This window comes from Aphelocoma coerulescens, chromosome 2 (genome assembly GCF_041296385.1).
Source record: "Aphelocoma coerulescens isolate FSJ_1873_10779 chromosome 2, UR_Acoe_1.0, whole genome shotgun sequence".
NCBI lineage: Eukaryota > Metazoa > Chordata > Aves > Passeriformes > Corvidae > Aphelocoma > Aphelocoma coerulescens.
The window spans coordinates 153,314,831-153,336,709 of NC_091015.1; the positions used below are offsets into that span (position 1 = coordinate 153,314,831).

The window sequence follows — 21,879 nt, forward strand, 5'->3', positions numbered from 1 at the left end:
AATGTTCATTTACCTCAAATTATGTTCCTTGCTCATCTTGTGGGGGCAAGAATTAGTCAGTACTCTCTGTAACACCACAGTCCCCATCCTTTCCCATTTCCACTCCCAGTCACAAACAGTCTGCAGGACTGTTTGACTACTTCTGTTACTGCTCAGGGAAGCATCTGGCTCACTGAGGCAAGCTTTCTTGAAAGGGAAATCTATTGTCACACATAAAAAGAGCTTGTTCATTAAAAACAAGAAAGATTAGTTTCTTCTTTACAGGAATTAAAAGGAAAACAAGAATACTTTGTAGCCTTTCCCCAGCCCAGTTGTCAGATACTTTCCAATACTTGAGAGTATGCAACTTAATCCTGTTCACAAGAACCAAATTGAAACCTACGGAAAAGAACCAAAATGTCAAGTTGTCACTACAGATGCAGTTTGTATTTCAGTTGGTTCTGATGGAATTTCTCTCTTTGAAAGGATCAGTCAGAAAATAGGCACTCAGTTCTGCAAAGTGCTGATGATATTAGAAATGTGAGGGAGATTTGCATGGGCACAATCTGAAGGTTCGGCTCTGTAGTGTAGTCTGGGCTTTTGTACTTTAGCTGTGCTCTTAGTTTGGAACCCTTAGTTCAGTGAAATGGATGAAGATTATTGAGATGAGGCCAGCTGGGATCCCTGATATCTAGAGCCATCTGTACATTTAAACAAGTGTTTCAGATACCCAAGTATGGTGTATTCTAAGGTACCAGATATGTTACTAGTAGTGAGAAACTTTTTTCGTTCCCAGTCAGCTATGGAACAGCTTACACAGACTAGCTTTTTGAGAATGAGAAAATAAATATTTACAGAAAAAAAAAGTTCTGCTCAGGTGCTGTAGGCACTGACAGTGTGCTTGACTCATCATAAAGAGCAAAGCCTCCTTTAGGATATAGGCAGCCATTTATTACAATGGGGTGATTAAGTGGCTGAGGTAGCTCTGAGACAGGGAATGGTTTAGGTATTGTGCTCTTTTTTAATCCCACAGCACACTGCCTTGTAAGTGAAGTGGTAATTTCTTACCAGGCAATCTGAGCCAACAGGTGCTTTTAAACCCCTGTAGACAAATGCTCTCTGCAGTGTTATTTTTATTTACTGACACTTAGATGGTTTAAATACATTTTTTAAGACATACCATTTCACATTAGTAGGAAAATCTGTTGCTTCTACTGGTATCTATCTTTCACTATTTACATGGCTTTTTGTTGGAGTCTGAGCATCCCTGTCTGCCTTTACAGTAAAATACTTGGCATCATCTCTGAAAAGCCAGCATGTTGGCAGCATCAATCATTTTCTACATGTAAAATTTTTCAGCTCGTAATCAAGGTTGAGGTTTAGAAAGAGCAGTGACTGCAGAAGGACAACCAGGTCTTCCCTATTAAGCAAAGACCCTGACTCAAAGCTTAGTGGAAGAAATTATAGTATCTGAGTTCCAACAGAGGAAATGCATTAGAGGAACGGCAAGCAGAGGTATTATCTACTTGCCTCTTATCATGGAAGAAATACTGTAAAGTTTAGTGCAATGCTGCTTTAATTAGTCCATGTCAGAAATTCTAGAGCATAATTTTAAATACCTGCTATACTCAATAAGGACAGCTAGAAAAATCTGTAGGAACAAGCCAGGTCTGTATATCATGTAAGATCTTTTACTGGTATATCAATAGAAATTGATTTAGTTGTTTACATTGCTCATTGTTATTATAATTTTCTATTAAACTAGCCTGTCCTTCTGTCACATCACTTTGTGATCTGCACCAGCATCAATAATTGGTTATAGCTGGGATACATACAGTTATCATGGAAAGCAAATAAATATTTCAAAGCTATTTTACCTGTTTAGACCTTTTCTTTCCACTGGTGCAACTGTTAAATTACAGAGAGGAAAGGAGTTCATCTCATCTAAGCTCTTCCTTGCTTGTTTGACAGTAAAAGCCCTGTTATGGTTTTTGGTTTGTTCAGAGCTCTTAAAAACCTCTGTCAGAACTCTATGAATTCTAAGGTGGAGTCTCATCCTGGTTTTGTTTTCCCTTTTAATAAAGTAGCGCATACAACTTCACGTAAGAAGTAGTTTTACACATGAAGGTGGTCTTTGATAAAAGAAAACACTCAAGATTTACAAGAATTCCTTTTTGGGAGATCCAGACAGACAGCATTAGAACCCACATTCAGTCTATATATGATGAAGTCAACAGGAATTTCTCCACAGCGCGCTAATGTTCTGTTTCATTGTCACTTGGAGGGAGGTATCTTTTTGGCAGAGCAACACTCCACTTTGAAGTGATAGATAGAAAGACAAATGCTGAAACTGTTCACAGGAGTTCCAATTAATGCCAGTGTTGATGGGTTTCATTGCCTGTGTGAGCTTCAGCTGAACAACTAAGGCCCTAAATGGCATGCAGAATTGCAAGTAATTAAACATTCTGTTGCATACTGCAAATAGCTCCTTCTGTCTTTTCCTCACCATAAATGCACTGGGAAAATAAAAAGAGATATGGAAGATTTTGTACTTCTCCTTACTGTGGATACAGGCCAAAGACCTTACAGGTGAAAGACTCCATATTTTACCATCAATCTCTGGAGTCTTCTGTGAAGAAGCACACAGGATGACAAATTTAAAACCAAAGATTTACCTGTCAAAACATCAGGCAAATACATCACAAGCACCAAGGCGACTTTAGCATATTGTCAGCTGTTTGTTGTAAGCAAGAGTGTTTGGGGAGGTCCTGAGGGACACACGGTTTAAGTTTTGTGTTGTGTTTAATGCCACAGCATGCTTCCTTGTAAATGATATCCTTGCCCTTGCAGGAGACATTTAGAATATTTGCTAAATATCACAAAGTCTGCATGGATTTCATGCACTGTAGCTTAAAGGTGAATAATTTGGAATTTGGTAAAAAAATATTGGATTTCCTTGATATTGCTAACAAATTTCTAATAATTTCATTATGTCTAAACACTTACAGGAATATCTTATGTGAGTAAACTAATTGATAAGTCCAGCTCATTCAATTAAAGAAATTAATTGAGGTCCTTTTCTAAAGCTGCTTAAGTCAGGCCAAATACAAATACTAAAAGTTGACTATGGTTCCTGGCTATAATTGGTTGTTTCAGACAGTGCTTGAGTTAGATAATTTTTCACAGAAAGCATTGTTTCTTCTTCTTCATGAGTATGGTCCATGCATTTTATATCCATTTGCCTGGATAGTTCTTTTCTGCCTCTTACCTTTGGCACAATACCTCAGAAGACCATGAAGTAACACCTCGCAGTTGTCACTACAGAAACCTACACTTGCTACAGAATTGAGTTCCCTACCTGAAAAGCAACTAGGTTTCAATTCCTTGCTCTGCCTTTGACTTCAGGAACAATGTGCTCAATTTATCTGAGAGGAGAAAGAGAAGACTGTCATCCCCACCCAACAGCTGTATGTGCTCATGGCTCAGTCTTGTATAGAGAGGTGGAGTAAATTCTTCCACCTCAGGCACACATCTCTCATACTTAATCCACTCTCTAGTCTGGGCAAAGATGTACTTCCACCGTCCTCTGTCCTTCCATAGCTGCCTGTGACAGGTATATGTAAAAGAGAAGATTTATGAAACAGATGGCTTGTAAAAGCTGTGGTCCCTGATGCCCGACCCCATCCAGCTATCCCTTCCCCCAGGTGAAGAGTCAAAGGAGGGTCTGAAGGAAGTTAATTGGAGAAGCTCATGTTGGACAGACAGACAGAACCATATGTCCCTAGTGTTTAACCTGAAAATTATTTCAGATTCTGAACCAGGTTTCTGTCCAACCCCATAGCATGACAAGATTGAGGTATGTACCATCCTCCCTGTCCTGCTGACATGGGAAGGAAGTTCAGGTATGGAGTCTGAATGGAGCTGTGGTCTGCTGTGGGACAGGACTCCTACTGGTGTACTGCTGGGAGCACCAAGCCTCAGAGCAAGAAGCTTGTGGACAAGTAAGAGCTTGAAGTCTGCAGCATGCCAAGTGCCTTTGGTGGGAAGCTGAGCTCATTGACATTTCAATGGATAAAACTCATTTCTCCCTGCCTTCCTCAGAAATAATTTGGCATCTTGTTTTGTTGGAGTAGGCCAACGACACTTTGCTACCTCAAAGGGTGTTATGTGGGTGTACTAATGTACACTAATGTAATTGAGGTGAGGCAAAATTTTAAATGAATACCAAATTTGCCAAAAAAATTCTCAGAAACCAAAACTATGTAAAAAAAAATTAGTGAAATTAAAAAAATATGTATACCTGGGAATATTTTGAAATGCCAAGAACTTTGCTTTGACATTTTTGATTAAAACATTTGTGTTTTGTGTCAGACATTTTAATTAAAAACAGTAAAAATAATTTAAATCACAGAATGAGAAATACAGAATTTAAATAATTTTGAAATATGTAACAGAACAAAAATTATGAGCTGAAGAACACCCATGTTTTGAATTCCTAAAATCCTAACAGGGAAGAAGTTGCTTCTCTTCTTTCCCCAAAGAGAACTGCTTTCATCATCACTGATTTTCTTCCCTTATATTTTGGCAGATATATGAGCCGCTGGACTGAAATTATTTTTCAGACCCCATTATTTGCTCACCTATGTACATAAGGCACTTTGAAACAACCAGAGTATAACTGCCAAATTTCATTTATATATTCTTAATCACTTTGTTCATTCTGTTTACAGGTGAAATTATCAAATGTGAATTGCTATTATTCTCTATGGAAACAATTTCCTTTACAAATAGCTTTTATTAGACACTCAAATACAGGGGATAAAATGTACTAGATATTAGTAATCAAGTGGTAAACTAAGATATTTGGTATTGATTTCAGTGCAAGTGCAAATATTCTTTTACACTGTCTTATTAATATAAAATAGGAAAAAGTATGAAGAAAGATGCTGCAAAAAGAGCAGATCTTTGAGTACAAATATTACATCATTACTATGTCAGAGGCCGCTTCACACAGCTTTATGGCCCACAATAAGTCTATTGTTTACTATAAAGACTCAGCTGTGGACAGAAATGTCCAGCTGAATGGTCATAAATGATTAAAGAAAAGTTTATGGTCTGTGAGGTTTATTTTATGAATATAGTTCATAGTGCTTAGTCCTAACAGTGATCCATAGAAGGGAATGGATGAAAAAGTCATGTAAAGTTCTTGGTGGCTCACATTTGCAATGGAAAAAACTCATTGAATTGAAGATGGAGCAGGTAGGTGACTGCTGGAGCAGAATGAGAGCAGCTGCAGTACAGGGCGGAGGCACTGCCCATCGGGTCTGCTGTATGTCAGAGGGACGAATTTGGAAATCCAGAGGGATACTTGTAAAACTGTCGAGGCAGTGTGTATATACCTTGGATTGGGGAATTTTGTCTTCTAGTTGGATCAACCACTGGCACATGCAGATAGCTAGAAAGCTGTGATATATTTCCATCTGTTCAGATGTATTTGTATCATTCAGATACAAAGTATATCAAAGTACCTGTATCTTAGTACCACTTAGTTTATCTAGACACGTCATGAATTCTCATGTTTTGGTACAATTCAGTCATAAATTCACAACTGAATTTATGTTTCTTACAGAAGAATGCTCCCCAAGCCTTGTTTCTCCAAAGCTTCACTTCTGCTAGGATAGAGTTATCTGCTATGTTGCTCACTCTTCTGTTGGTGGAAGGAATCACCTTCAGCAGAATGAAGTTACCTTTATCAATATTATTTTTTGATGCTGAAGACAATCTCCTCAGAAGCAGAAAGAAAAGGATTGAAACTTGCTTCACTCTGGACTGAAATGACCCAAGTATTCACATTTTGTGAATGCAATAACCACTTGCACGAAAGATTTTTGTTTTCCTGAATTGTTTTTAAAACATCTCCTAGAAAAAAATCCTGGACAGTTTTTGAATGTTGGTTTCTTGAGGTTTTTTAAATTTGTTTGGGTTTTTTCTTGTTCCCCCCCTCAAAAAAAAACCTGCTTGTATGTCTTTGTGGGACTTGACTTGAAGATTTAAAAATAGTATCAAATGTCTTTAAAAAATGCACTTTACGAAACACAATGCAAAATATTGTCTGATGTTCTTTCATCTGGTTTACATCAGAGGTCAAAGCAATCAGTGATGTAACTGGTGTAAAAATGTAAAAATTGAATGATACAGACCAGAAGAATATAATAATAATAAAAAAAAGTAATACTCCCCTCATATATTCCCAAAAGCAATAAAATAATTTTGAGAATTAACATCTAGTGTGATTCTGGCACACTTGGGCAGATCAAGATTTTGTGCTGGAAATACATTCCCTTTTTTAAAACAAAACAAAACCAAAAAAAATCTCTTTATCTGAAGGATGAATGAGCTCCTTCAATACATTGTAAATGTTACCCTGGCTGTGATCCAAGGGTTGTGATGTGGAAGGAATAAGTTGCTTAATTTCTGCATTTGAAGCCTTTGTTAAAAAGATGTTTTAATCTTTTCTTGACTCCACTATAGTCTAAAGTCTGGTTTAACATTCCAGCCAGGCCACAACAAAAAGCATCATTGTTTGACATGCTTTTCCTACAGAGCCTGTCAGATGTGCTGCATTATCTAAACAATGTTGGCAGCAAGTACACAAGTAGCAAGTGTGAATCAAATCAAAGATGTCCTCAAATCCAGACTCCAAGCCTGAACGTTCCCAGACTCCAAGGGTATAGCAGGAGTGTCTGGTTATCAATAAGCATAACCAAAGATAATCTAATCATTTAGAATTCAAATCCAAAAGTTGATGGTTTCCTCCTGGTGGGGAATAACCCCCACTCTGTGTTTCCATCCCACATTAGAAGCACCAAATTAGGAACTATTCAACTTTGTTCTGTATCTCAAACACAAAAAAAGGGGTTGTTCATAGGAGAATATTATCAGACCCTTGCTGAGACACATGACTAAGTCCCAGTGCACAGAACAAGCAGTGAATGGTCATGTCTGCTGATCTTCTTGCACTGCCTTCAGCCTCACCTTCCAACCTACTCGTCCTGCTTGACACTCTCACAGTGCAGTGACCACCTTGCTAAAATCTGCCTACTCAGGTCTTTGGGCAAGTTTTTCTTCACCTACTTCCATCTAAATGAATTAAGCCAGCAAAAATGTCCTATTTAAACTTTGAAACTTGTCTGACTCACAATGAGTAAGGCGTGTTTGGGACTGACTGTATGAACAGGTCAGCCTGAAGGTCTGAGGAAAGCAGCACAGAGAAGCCAACTACATTAGGTCTGTGATGCTATGAACAAAGATATCTTCTGAGTAAAGAAAAGTACTTGCGAAAGAACTCAGAATGTCAGTAACTTCTTTTATTGCTGCATCATTCCTACTTACAGTGTATGATAGTTTGAAAGAAATTTTTATTTTTCACAAATATAATTTTGAAAGTACACCTTGATACAAGATACAGTACTTTTAAAATAATTTTTAAAGAGCATTTGTTTCAGGGAAAGTTTCACTAAAAACCAAGATCAAGTGGTGAAAACAAGATTAAATATATTCAGTGCAATCAGCTAGCACTAGTAAATATGAATTGTAGGTCCGTATGTTTGACATGCAATAACAATTAGTTTGAGGTTCTGTGAGAATATTAGAACTCTTTCTGTGGGAGGTGCCACCATATAATACAGAGATTAAGGGGCCAGGATGTGGTAGATGTTAACTGAAGATTCCGGTCTTTGCAATATGGTAAAATTAGGTTCAGCTGTGTGGCCTTACAAGGGATAGAACCTGCACTTGATTTCAGCACACCAGCCAGGCCAAGCTGCGCCTCAACAGCCTCTGTGAGAGAAGGGGATCTTCCCTTTACCACTTCATTACTCCATGTTGTCAAATACTTTACTTTCTGCACTCACAAAAGAAAACCCTAATTAATTGACTGCCATATAGCATTTTGCTACTGTGACTGTATTTGGGCATAAGTATAAAAAGGCCTCATTTTGTACTGCTTTTAGTATTATTCTTCAAAAGCCGTCTCTCACTTTTACATTTTTTTTCTTTTTAAAAAATAAATACAGTTTATCTTGTGGATTTAAATACACATTAATAAATATAGCAGGATTCTATAACTTGATAGGTATTCACCAGAAATCAGAAACACAACAAATTCCGTTATTCTTCAATGTCAGGTCTGCAGTCTTGTAAGGAGCTAAAAATAAATTATAGAATACTTAATTACTATGCAATTTCATTAAAGGTTATACATCTATTTTGGTCATGTACATTTTAAACAGCACACAAAATATATATTATTTCATTGAAGTTTGAGCCAACGAGGAAAAAATATTTTCTTACTCGTATGAAATTTGATTTTATGCATAAAAACAAAGATAAAAGTAAATAGAAAGGAGTAGAGATATTAAGGACAATGTTTTGTCTCTTTTGAGGAATTGAAGGACTAAACTTCAAAATGTTGTCTGTTTCTTAGGGGAAAAAGGCTGTCTCAGGTAGCTAGGAGGAAAAGAAAATATTCTTATTGGCAGTAAGAATAAGTTTGCTCATTTAACAACATGGATTTTCTAACTCCTATTTCTCTTCTCCTCCAATTTTAATTATATTTTGTTGTAACAAATAAATGCAGCAATAAAAAAAAAGATCATAATGAAAATGGAGAAAGACACGAGATTCTCCAATAGGATAAAATTAAAAAAGATGACAGTGTGCCAACAACTGTGTATGTATCATTTCATCTACTTTATGAGCCAGACTGCAAGGTTTGTCTTTGTAAGAATTATTGGTTCTAAATTAAAACACTATGGTAAAACTAGATTCACTTATGACCGAACCTCCTTATTTATTTTAATGATTACTTTCAATCTGCTAAAAGATTTTAATTCTGGTTTTAAGGAACTCTGCATTTCAAATTACTTTTAAATGCCAAATTTTATAGGACAGAAATATTCCCTATAAGAGCAAACGTGAATGAAGCAGGACAAGAGGACACTCAAGTGAAAAACAAATTACCTAAGAATAGAAATGAGAAATATTTGTTTATGTTGTCAACCTGAATAGTTTTCTTCTGCCTGAGGGAAAATAATAGTTGACCACTGAATATAGAAGAAAAAAAATGTTTATATCCAAGTTCTTATCCTACCTTCGTGTCAACTCATAAAGAGAATAAAGACTTGTAACTTTGCTTTCCCCTAGCTTTGAAACTTTAAAAAGGTTGCCTTCCAAGAATTTTCATAAAAATGGAAGTATGATTTTCCTTGTCTCCAAATGTGCTTTCCCTCTGGTTTTTTTGCTAGAACTTTCCTTAACCTGGAGTCATGCAAGAAAACCAAATCTAACCAGAATCCTTACAGTCAATGACTGAACACATGGGCTTCATGTGATGGATCTGGAAGAACAATCTGTCACAGAATCACAGAATTAGCTGACTTGGAAGGGACCCACCAGCATCATCAAGTCCACCTCCTGGCCCTGCACAGTGCCATCCCCAAGAGTCACACCATGTGCCTGAGAGCACTGGCCAAACTCTTCTCAGCTCTGCCAGGCTGGTGCTGTGACCACTTCCCTGGGGAGCCTGTTCCAGTGCCCAACCACCCTCTGGGTGAAGAACTTTTTTCTTATATCCAACCAAAACATCCCCTGACACAACTTCAGGCCATTGCCTCAGGTCCTTTCATTGGTCACCAGACAGAGAACAGATCAGTGTCTGCCCCTCCTCCTCACAAGGAAGTTATAAACTGCAATGAGGTCTCCCCTCACTCTCCTCCAGGCTGAACAGATCAAGTGTCCTCAGCTGTTCCTCATATGGCTTCCCCTCAAGGCCTTTCACCATCTTTTCTGCCCTCCTTTGGACACTCTCATAGCTTAATGATTTTCTTATATTGCTCTGACTGAAACTGCACACAGGACTCAAGGTCCTTTTAGACCAGATCCAGAGGTACTCTTCTAGGTTTAGAAACAATGTTTTCCTATCATGAGCTATATGTCATCCAAGTAAGAGCACATACAGTATACAAGGACTGCAAATGCCAGTATTAAATCTGTGGTACTTCATTGTCAGAGTTATAAAATTTTCATTTCAGGCTTCTTTTACTCATCTGAAAAGAACTAAATAGATGAATAATGTAGCAAAATCAGTGCTTTAGGCATACATTGCCAACTGTGCCATCTGCAGACACCAGTCATGAACAGAAAGTTGTCAGTACTCTTCCATCCCTTCTGATTCTGGAAGAAAGGCAGCCAAATCTTGAACCACACAAATTCCTTTTCCTCCACATCAGTACACCTGTATTGAGCATGCAGGTTCCTAGTACTCGATTTCTCTTTCTCTCTGTCAGCCTGGGCAGAAGAGGAAAACAGCCTACAAAGTCTGCTTTCTTCCGAGGCAAAGGTCAGCAGGGGGGCTGCTGGCCAAGTATCTGGTATCTGGAGTATTCATGTCCAGCAACCATTAGAAGAATCTCCTGTTAATTACTTGGAGCCTCTATGTGTGATTGCCAATCAATATTCCAGCTTCAACTTATATTAGTTAATTGTGACCAAAAGTTATTACATTTTTACATGACTATAAAATACAGATAATACATCTGTCCTCTTAGATGGCATCTCCAACAATTGTCATTGAACCGTAATCCTTTATTGAAAAGGATATTTGGAATTTAATGAAACCTGTGTAAAATTTTAAACTGTAATTATTTTAATCTTGCTTCCATGGCAGATTAATGAGGAGAACTTAATATCTTTTCTCACTGATCCATTTTAATTTATTCCTACAATATTTATTCTCATTTTGTTTTAAGACTGGTCAGAAATTATATCAGATTAACTCAGCAGATACAGAAGAAATCAGATAACTGCCTCGATTCTTTTGATGTTGTGTTAAATTGCCTAATCACCGGCAGTGACCCGATGATGCTTTGTTTTTCAAGTACTGGCAAACTGGCAACATCTATATGTCTTACACAACTGAGTCACTTTTGTTTGAGTCACAATCCACTTATACAGCATAATCTTACTGGCAGAAGGTGGCACAGGCCTCCCCAGCCTCAGAGGAATTTTCAGACTAGAGCCTCAATCTCTGTCAGGCAAAAAACTTTCTTCTTCACTGAAATCCATTTTTTCCCTGCAGTTTGAAGGAGGTTAAAATTTCCAGAATAGGTCATTAGAAGCCATAAGCAAGGCTGCAATTTTAGAAGTGAAAAATGCAGCAAGAAATGTCACAAAAGAAACTCCTAGGCAGTAATGGCTTGAAAAAAATTATCTTAGTCATAAGAGAGTTAAATAGCTCACTATAAAGCTAATCTTCTGTGATTTTAGTGGGAATTAACATATTTCAGGCTTTCCATGAGAACCTAGCACAGTAGAGAGGAGACATTCAGAGTCTCCCTGTACAGGGAAATGTTACGGAAAGGATGTACAAAAAGCACACTTGTATACTGATGTGTTTCATAAGCGCAGCTTGTGCCAGAAGTGAAGAACTCATCTACCTGTTGTGGAAGCTCATTGAAGCCCATCTGGTCTTCTGGGAATTTCTTCTACATGGGCCAGTGATGGTCTGGCACCAAAGAGGCAGGCAACCCAGATTAATCTGATTCGTCTTGGATAACATCACATTATCTACATATATATGTATCTTTTAGTGGCCCTGCTTGTGAGGCTTACTGTCTATCTGACTGTATCCCTAACTTTTGAACCTGTTGGCCAACCTCAGTCATTGAGAAAAGGGTGTCAGAGATAAAATTCCACAAGTTTAGCAAAAAGACGTTGCTCAGAAGAAAAAGCAGTTCTTAACATGCTCCATTTAGGAACAGGCTTCAGTTGAGCTCACACCATGGGAGATGGATGGCCTAAATACCTGCAATGCAAGAAAAACTTTTAAATGGGGCTTACACTTTACTAGGCACCAGAGAATCCAACTGTGAGGCACAAATCCATAGAAAACCAGGCTTCATTTATTCTGTTCACTGCACAGGGAGCTCCTTGTTTGTACTAAAAGCAAGGATGACTTTCAGCGTAGTTTCACTTTTGGCCAATATTATTTATTTATACCACACTGCAAATGTGAGTGGCATTTTGCCTTTCCTCCAATGATTCTGTCTTGAGGAACTTGGCCTACAGGCCAAAATGTCCTCAAATTCACTTGCTCTAGCAATGGTTCACTGTTAACTTGATACAGGAGACAAGTCTTTCTATTGAAGTCAGTCAGAGTATCTGCCTTTCCCTGCCATGGTGTGATGAGAATTCATGATGGGCATGCGTGGGAGGAGATGTCTGATCCTCCAGATTCTGAGCTTTGCACGGAGGGCTCTAAAACAGGTCAGAAAGATGACTATTTTGAAATCATAAGCAATTAGTTTTTAGAGACATTTGGTTTCCTTGTTGCACAAAGCCCATTTTAAATACATATTTGCAGACTTTTAGACGTATTACCATCTATTTTACTGAAGGAAAAAACCTTCCCAAAAGAAAGCAAAATATCCAGTCCTACATTTATGGTTTCAAAATATCGAAGGAAGTGTAACACAACTCCACATGCTGACCTTGAGTTCTTCCTTTCTGTGCAGGGCTCAATCCTACCAGGTGCTCAGTGCCCCTGATTCACTCAAGCTGAAGACACTTGTCATCTTGTCTGATGCTCAACACCTTCACCAGCACAGGGTTTCTGCACAGTTTTTGTCAAAGGTAAACAGACTTATTGACTAGGCATTATGTATTTTCTCACTTAAGTAATAAAAAGGCTTGGTTATTTAGCAGAAGATTTGAAAGTAGAGCAGCTGATGTAACAGCACTTCTGTGTTGTAATAAAAATGAGGGGGATTATTATAAATACAACAGCATATTAATGAGTGCTTTTATGGTATTCATTTCAATTGCTCCATCTTTAAAGATGTGTTTCCACTGCTATTTTGATACAAAGTAAATTTCCCAGGTATCTCACACTTTCAACTTCACATTGTTCTGTTATTTAAAACCATTTTAGGGCTCTTTTGTTTGGAAAAGAGGATATACATCATTAATAAGTATGCCAGCCATAATGTTTAAGTACTGGGAGCCCTTGAATGGAGTTGAATATTTAAATACATTCTAAATATGCTGCTAGTAGGCTCCAATTAAGGCATGTGAGAAGCATAGTGTAGGTATATCAGAATATTCCTAATGTGTCTTAAACTTACCAAGATGAGTTTCTCTCAGTGTTTACTCGTTAGCCTAGCTAGCACAAAGGGTAAACTCCACTCCATACTTAGACATACCACATGTAATAGTATGCCCAAGCTAGGGGAAAAATGTGTGCTCTGACCACATACCAGGTAAAAAAAATAGAGAATCTTAGTGAAAGTACAGTTTTCACATGTTTAAACAAACTGAGAAGAACACTAAGTAGGAGTTTAGGTGTTACCTTGATTTATCAGAATTTAGTTAAATGATACCTTCAGTCTTCGCTACATGTTAATGATCATAATCTTGGTTAATGTAAGACCAAAATGTAGTTTTTATGCCTAGTGGAGGCAGGAACTCAGAACAGTATAATAAGGTTGCTTAAGTAGCACAGCTGTATCACCATATACATAAGACCAATATTTTTGGATGTGCTGTCAGCTTAGCATCTCAAGCCAACTTTTGCTTATCACTCAGGTGTTAAAGAAATTCTTAATAAATTAGGCACCTATAACTTGTGGACTGATCTTTCAGTTTTAGAAAACTACTCAATTTCACTAAGGAGAGGTTATGTCATTTATGAAGATGGGATATATGTCTTTATGCCTATAAATAACTGTAAGAAAAATGTGAAGACAGGAGAAAAAATAATACCCTTCACTTAAGGAATTTCCTCTTCTGAGGCAACCACCATGGAAATCTCTGAGTTCCACTAGCTCTTCTCACCTCTCCACTTTTTTTCAGAGTAGGAAAAGGCAAGGCTGGTATTACTTCTTTTGTACTTATGGTCAACATTGTAACAAAGCAGTTTTCTATTAAAGTTCATCTCCTGGCTTCCTTTAACTACAGACCTTATCTGGCTATCTAGACTCCTTCTACGAGATACTTTCTCCATGAAGCACTTCTTCCCAACTGTATGGACTCTTTGGAGTTCCTCAGCTTTCTTCAGTGTCTGCAGAGGAAGTCTGAGCAACAAACATTGACTAAATCTTTGAAAAATCAGAATTAAATCAGATTAATTACTTCCCCAGAACCTGAGGAGCAGAGGCGAAGGTCCATTGACATAATAAACACTTCTCTGGGAAGTGCAAGGAATGTTTTCCAGTAAAAGAAGATCTAGCATCTTCTTTTCACTCACTGAACATGTATATAATGTTTCAGACATGTCTTGAGGAGTTAATTTTTAGTATTTTTAAAAGGCTTATTTTGGTATTAATCCAAGAATATTGTCTCAGTAATATCACATCATTCTTGTTTGATTTTGACCTTTTAAACATTTAATTAAGCTTTTATATATATTTAAAGAAAACAAATTCTGTTACAAAAAAAAAAAGCTCTTTTGAAATGCATAGCTGAAGAACTTCTGGTCATTTCTTATCCCCTCAAAATGCTTACTCCACTTTTTTTTTTTAAACAAAATGTTGTAAAGAGTCAACATTTGTAAATGTTTTGCCTTGAACCAAATAGTCATTTTCCTTCAGGGAATGGTTTTCATTATAACTTAAAAGACATACATGTCAATTGGACATTGGGAGTAGAGGGGAAAAGTGCAGGTTTTCCTGTGGCACTTGCTTGGCTTTTACTACAAAACAATGCAAAGGATATTACATCAGAAATGAAAGATGTCCTACTTCTTACAAAAAGCAGGTAATAAGGGAGGCTCATCTCTGTCCTTACAGGATCCAGTCATGTGCTGCTACTTGGGGAAAAAAGGGTGCAGAAAATCAGTAGAAAAAGCCTTTTTAAACCAAACTGCAAAAGAGTGCCACAAGGAAACCCCTGACAAACACACAGCTGGTGGCATCTGACATCTCTGGAAGGCTCAGTGAGTTACAAAGAGATGATGCTTCAGTGCAAGCACTGCCTCAGACTCTAATTCACAAAGCCAGCAAGAAATGAGGGACTGGGGCCAGAGGGCTGGAAGGATCCAACCAAAATGTAACAATAACTTGTCCAAGCACAGATCAGCACTAAAAATTAAGAAAGCTAAAGGTTTACATAATTAAAGGTGTGGCTGCTCCAGAAAAGTACATGAGCCCACGGGGATTAAGACTGGCCTAGACCAAAAAGGGTTACTTGGTGATAAATAACCCTTAGAAATGGTAATTATGTTATGCCCTAATGTTATTTACTGCCTAATATTGTTCACTGTGACTCCTTTAATTAATCTACCTGACATCCTCACTAACTCTTTCCTTTCATCCTTTGCTGAGATTAAAGGTCCTTTTTATCTTAATGCTTTTATGTTCATTCTTGGGTGAATCCAGTATTAAATTAGATGCCGTCGTGAATTTTGAGCACCCATGGCACTCACTTTTGGGGTTCAGAGCAACTTTATTGCACCTTCTAAATTTACCCAACACAGAAGTTCCCAAAATATAACATTTCCCAGTTATCAAAATCCTTTTGAGTGACAGCATCTTTTTTTTAGATTCACAGAAAGCCTCTGTGCTTTTTTCAAATCAAGATGTGTCACTAGGCTCTAAGTCACTCTGAGAAGCTATCTAGCTAAATTACCCAGTAATTTTCCTTTGCTAGTTTGCCCAAAAAACTCATGAACACTTCACAATATTATTTCCCAAGACTGTTTTTTCTCTCTTGGGATATCTTTGAACTGCTTTTAATTACTCTGACTGGTCAAGTTCTCTACTGAATATGCTCCAGTTCCCTGAAGCAGATCTTCCTGATGACTTCGGCAAGAAATAAATATTATTATTTCACCTTGTCATAAATTGCCCATGATCAGCTCTACACTGCAAAGCATAATCTCATGGCCCTTTATAATTGTGGTGGCTAGTTCACAGAAACATTTGATCCTGCAACACGTATACTCCAAGGCAGATTAAACAAATTACTTGTTTACAAACAGTTTAATGAGGAGTAGCTATGACACACACAAGTTTCCTTTCCCCCCAAAAGAAGCACACTTCCTATTTTCTTTCTACAGATTGCACCAGCAGACTCCTCTGTGAAGGCCTTTCAGTGTGTGACCCTGCAGCCACAGGACCCACATCCCTGTTCCCTGCCAGTGACTCCTCAGTGAGGGTGGGACCCTGGCCCCCCTCACCTGGGAGTGTCCATCGGACTTCAGCCTCTTCCCTGCAGCTGAGTGTGAGCTCCCTGCACACAGCAACTCCAGCTCCCAGGACTGTGCTCAGGGGAGCATTTCCCTGCAGCACCGCTCCAAGCTCACGGCCAAAATCCATGAGCATCCAGGCTTGTGTCTCTGCTTTGCTCTCTTGCAATCCCTCTTTCTGCAGCCCTTGAAAATATGTTTGATTCCACCATCATTCAGAAAATAACCTTCCTTTTCTCATATAATTTAGTTGTCATTTCCCTCTTCATCACCTGTAATGGTATTTTATGCTTGTGTGGTATTTTAAACATTTTAAACCAAAAATAATAATTTTTCAATGGTTTCTTCATAAAATGTGGTGGTGAGCCAGACTGTTGCTCATTCTTTTATGTGTCTTGCCTACCAAAGTGGTCCTGTGCTTTGATTTCTAAGCTTTTGGCTGGGATACTTTTTTAGTTCTGAGTTAATATAGCACTGGGCACAAAGGGAGATCTTGCCCAGGGGTAGAATGGTTAGACATATATTCTCTGGAAGTACTACTAACAGTAATAATAATTATAATAATAGCAGAATTTCTTCAAGGATACCACACATGAGGAGTGAGATTACAGTCAAAGGGTAAGTGTTATTAAATTTTTGATGAAATAGTGAGATGCTGTGGTGGAAAAAAAAAAACATTTAAAGGAAATATTTTTGCTCAATTTCTGTTTTATCAAACATAATGAAAATTCAAATTCATTTAAATTTATGTTTTGTGATTACTTTTGCCATTCCTCTGAGAGTTGTCTGCAATAACTTTTCAACTGAGCTGAATTCTGTAACTTACTTAAATGATAGTATTTCTGCTATGTATTATCAAACTGTTGAACTAAAACATACAGAGACATCAAGAATTTTGATGTAAAACTGCAGCTGTTTGAAAATGAGCAGTGAATGTCATCTTTAGAGCAAATTTTGTCATCACCCTGCAGGGCACTTAGGTATCTTCTGTTTTCTGTATTATACATATTTAAAATATATAAAGCAGAATGAAATTCGGAAAAGATAGGTATCAAACTACTTGCATGACATTACAACCCTACATTACTACTGCCATAATAATATCAAATACCCAAGGCTATGAGTAGTGATAATGATACTAAGCCTAGCACAGATTCTCACTAACATGATGATCTCTGTTCTGATGCCTATTGATATTAAATACCAATAAAATTCAGGCCCTTGTTGGGAGATACTAATCAAACATATGTTCTGCCATACAGATCTGTCTCTACTATTATCATGTAATAATGGTGCTCTGCAAGGCGCAGAGAGCAGTACACAGCTTGATTCATTTCCTATTATCAGGTAATACGCAAACTGAGCTGACTGTAGTTTGAAATTTCTGTGCAAGAAAAGGGAAAGTAAGAAATACACTAGTGTTAAAAAAGAGAAAGAACAAATGGGGAAAATGTATGCCTGTCAGGGTGAGAACTGTGGGCTTACAATCATTAGCTTAGCAAAGACTGAGAAGCCATAGTTATATTTTATTGCTTGTATTAACTACCACTATGTAAGATGACTGGTGACAAGGTAAAGATGATGAATAGAAAAGGCAGTAGCATAGCAGAGCTGTATTCCACTGATGTTTACTTATGTTTCCATAAAAACATAGAATAATGCCTGAACAATTTGCATCCAATTCAGAAATCAGAATGGTAAGGCTAATCTAGAAGGATACTTGGAATTGCTCTCTTTTTGATTCCTGCTTCATTTTTCCCATCATTCTTTTATGCTACAGGTACTTGAGTGTCCTGGCTGCAGGCAGGAATGGCTACAGACATAGAAGCTGCATGATTAATATGCAGTAAAGATCAGTTTCATTGAATGCTGCTAGTTGCTATTAGTTTGCTAAAGAGATGGTTCTCTTACATTCATAAGGGGAAAAACATGACAGATACCTCTATGCAAAAGATCAAAACAAAGAAAAGTACATTTTTTAATAACTTTCAATTCTACTTGTTAGTCATTGCACTTTGTTCAGTACCATCAACAAATTAATGTTACACAAGTCAGTGTTCTGATAGGCTATATGATGTTTCTGATTTTCTGTTTTGTTCCCTTGGAAAGTAAAAAGAGCTCTTACTCTTATTTTTAGCTTTTTGACCCAGGGTTATTCTACATGACTTGGAGACTTTGTCCATTTTTGCAGTACTAGTCACAATCTTTACTAACCAACTCATTTTAGATGTTAGAAATTGTAAACTGTTGTAAACAGTTATAGCCTTGGAAAGCTGAATTAAAAATTGCCCAAGTTCATGGATACAGCTCCTCCTGGGGCCATAGATGCTTGTCTTAGTTTTGGCACTTTTCATGGAAGAAGAGACTGAAGATGCTAAGCCAGGCAGAAAAGAGCAGTTGCAACAAGCCCAGACGAAAAGGACAACAGGACATAACAAGCCTCAGCAAACCCTCAGCACCACTGCCCTGAGGCATCACTATGGGCACCAGTTCAGCAAGCCTGGGCAGACACTTGGAAAAAGGGCAGCCTCTCTGTGTGGATCCTGTAGGGTCTAATGTCAGCCATGGAAAGCATCTGCATTTGGTATCCACATTGCAGCTACGGCTGGTGGAAGAGAAAAGGCCCTTGCAGGATGTGATTCACTGCTTTTGATGAACTACGTACCAAGCAGGCACTCCCACAGCACTGTTCATGCATTTTTTTCCCCGTTTTTCTCCTTTGAGACCATCATTTAAATTTAAATAATGTATAGGTCCATATGCAGAAATTCCTATTTTTCTGGTTGCACCGTTTTGAGGGAGACCATGTGTTCTTGACACAGAGATGTTTCAGAGGTGTTTCATATTCTGAAGCTAACAGCTCGGTAATGTTAGAGTCACTATTATGTCTATTTGCAATAAGCATTGCGGTGCCAAATACCTGATCCAGGCATCTGGACTTAGTCTTAAGGTACCCTCATGAACTTCCATGGAAGGAAACTAGGCGCACCCACATTCTGCAAGGTACTCTCTGTGGCAGTTTTTTGCAAAGAAGGGGCAAATTCAGCATCAACTTTCTGTTGTCCACTAGTGCTCACTTATTGAAAAATAAACTTTACATGGGAAGCAGGGAGGGAAGGAAGGAGAAGGAGAAGGAGAAGGAGAAGGAGAAGGAGAAGGAGAAGGAGAAGGAGAAGGAGAAGGAGAAGGAGAAGGAGAAGGAGAAGGAGGAAGAAAGAAAGAAAAAAGAAAGAAAGAAAAAAGAAAAAGAAAGAAAGAAAGAAAGAAAGAAAGAAAGAAAGAAAGAAAGAAAGAAAGAAAGAAAGAAAGAAAGAAAGAAAGAAAGAAAGAAAGAAAAAGAAAGAAAGAAAGAAAGAAAGAAAGAAAGAAAGAAAGAAAGAAAGAAAGAAAGAAAAAAGAAAGAAAGAAGTAGTTTAAAAAACCATGAAAGATCAAACATTTGTTAAAATAACTATATTAATGTTATTCATTAATGTTGTTATATTCACACACAGAATGCCTCTCATTTTAAGTGTAAATACTTATCTGTTCCTCTACAAGAATTTTTCAAAGGAATTGGATTCTCTTTCTTAAAAATTTGATCCTGGAAAGCATTTGTTGTTAATACTGAAACTCCTGTTTTGAAAAATATAATCAATATTTGAAAACTGACTATTTTCCTGTTTTCATTTATGGGAAATGTCAGCATAAAAATGAAATTAAAAACAACCTTTTTTTTTTCTCCTTTCTCAACTTTCCCATGAAAAACAAATAGTATTTTCCTTCAACTCTACTGGCAACAGAAATGTCAATATAGAAAGCCTTCAGGCATCAGACTGGGTTTCTCTTCAAAAGCACAAGGTTAATAAGCATATTGAGAATTGTCAGGAACTTACAAGTCTGAAGGAACCTCAGATCCATCTGCTGGACTATTTGCTCCATGACTCACAGGAGAGTGAAAGGTTGAATTAGCAGCCCTTCCCTTTAAGAGGATAGATGACACTTGCTAGGCTTCTGATGATCGATCCCTCCTAGAACCAGATCCTGCAGATGGCTTCCAAGATGTTAGCAATTCCCTGGAGGATGAGTATGTAATCTGAATGTTAGAAGGCTTCACTTATCTACTGGGCAGAAATATTTTTTTTTTGGTAGTAAATAAAACAAGATATCATAATTGAGAGGTTTTGAAAACGTGTCATCAAAAACCCTTATGTTGAAATATAATCCTAAGAAATACTGCCAGTTTAAAACAGAGGCAACAACTTCACCACCACCCTTTATTCAGAACAATTATTTGCTTTTCAAAACACTGTCTAAAAAACTCAAAAAAACCAAAGTAAAAAAAAAAACTGCAATACATATAATTCCATGTGCTAATGGATAAAGATAGACTTATGAGTGGGAAATGGTATTTTCATAACCTTATTCACACTAAGGAGAAATATATGTTCTCAGGGGTACCACATTTGAACAACTGCAAAAGACATAGCTGTAAATGTAGAAAAAGATACCATCCATTCTGCGTGAAAGTGTCACTGCCTGGCTCAGTGACACAATGCAGCCAATGTTAGAGCCTGGATCAAAACAAAATTCAGGAGTTTTTTTTGAACTCTGCTATATACTTGCATTAATGGATTTTAAACTTCTTTGAAAAACATGGAATGTTTAACAAATAAATTTTGACTTTAAAATATTTTTTTTTCCTCATGTGTGTGAGTGGCTACAATGTTCCACAGAATGTAAATGCATAAAAATATGCTATTTAGTACAGTTAAAACAAAGTTATATATGAATCACTGTTTGGCATTTCTCTTTTCTTTCACAGCTGTATTTTTAAACAAAAACTTGTCTTTGTCTTGAATCACGATGTAAAGCTGCTGTGCTAATCAATTAATAACATTTGTGATCACCAGGCAAATTGTTTTTATTACACTGATTTTTATCATTATCATTGTTCTGTATGTGTACCTGATTATTATCAGCCTGCAGGACGTGTCTGTGCAGAGAGCAGGGTAATGCACAGCAGATCCTTGCAGACTGCAGTAACTGAATTGAAAGCTCCAGGCACTGCCAGAGCACTATGCACAGAATAGACACCAGCTAAAATGTCATGCTAAAATTCCTTCATGTAGTCTTAAATTCTCCAGAAGCTTACCTTATGTATCTGCACAAACAGACACATTGAAAATCTCAGCAAATAGTAATTTTCTGGATTTACTGCATCAGGTGGTAAGTTAAATAATGCAAGGCACAGAAATTGAGTAAAAATCTTCCTGTGAGCCTGCTCATCACAGACATGTGAGCAGCTGGTTCCCACTGCAATTCCTATTTTCTTCTAAGCCTCCCCATCTGGGATAAGTGAAGGCTTTATCACGGTCACTGACAATCTGACAGATATCTGCGATAGGCTGTGAGTCAGTCCCCCATGCATCAGGAGGAACAGAAACTTCCTCATGAAGTATTGGCACCTGCAGCAGCTTTCCTGCTTTGATTGCCCATTTCAGGGCACTGCACCTGCTCGGAGAGTGCTGCACCTCAGCACGGACAGCAGGGAAGGCTACACCAGCATCTCTCACACACTTAGTAAAGGTTAACATGGAAAGTCTGAGTCTGTGATCCTGCTCAGAGTATAGCAGCTTTTTACATGAAAGGCAAAGGGATGCTCCTAAAAGATGAGGGAT

The 21,879-nt window shown here is 37.6% G+C and overlaps 1 long non-coding RNA gene across 2 annotated transcripts; it reads right to left on the reverse strand.

Annotated features, from left to right (window-relative positions):
* Positions 1-7,358: 7,358 nt before the first annotated feature.
* LOC138106001 (uncharacterized) lies at positions 7,359-21,564 on the reverse strand. 2 transcript variants are annotated; one of them, XR_011148858.1, is made up of 4 exons: positions 21,354-21,564; positions 20,095-20,274; positions 12,528-12,649; positions 7,359-8,185 (listed from the first exon to the last, which is right to left on the reverse strand). It is a non-coding gene; the product is annotated as an uncharacterized lncRNA (long non-coding RNA). The 2 variants fall into 2 exon arrangements; XR_011148857.1 differs by lacking the exon at positions 12,528-12,649.
* Between the last annotated feature and the right edge of the window lie 315 nt (positions 21,565-21,879).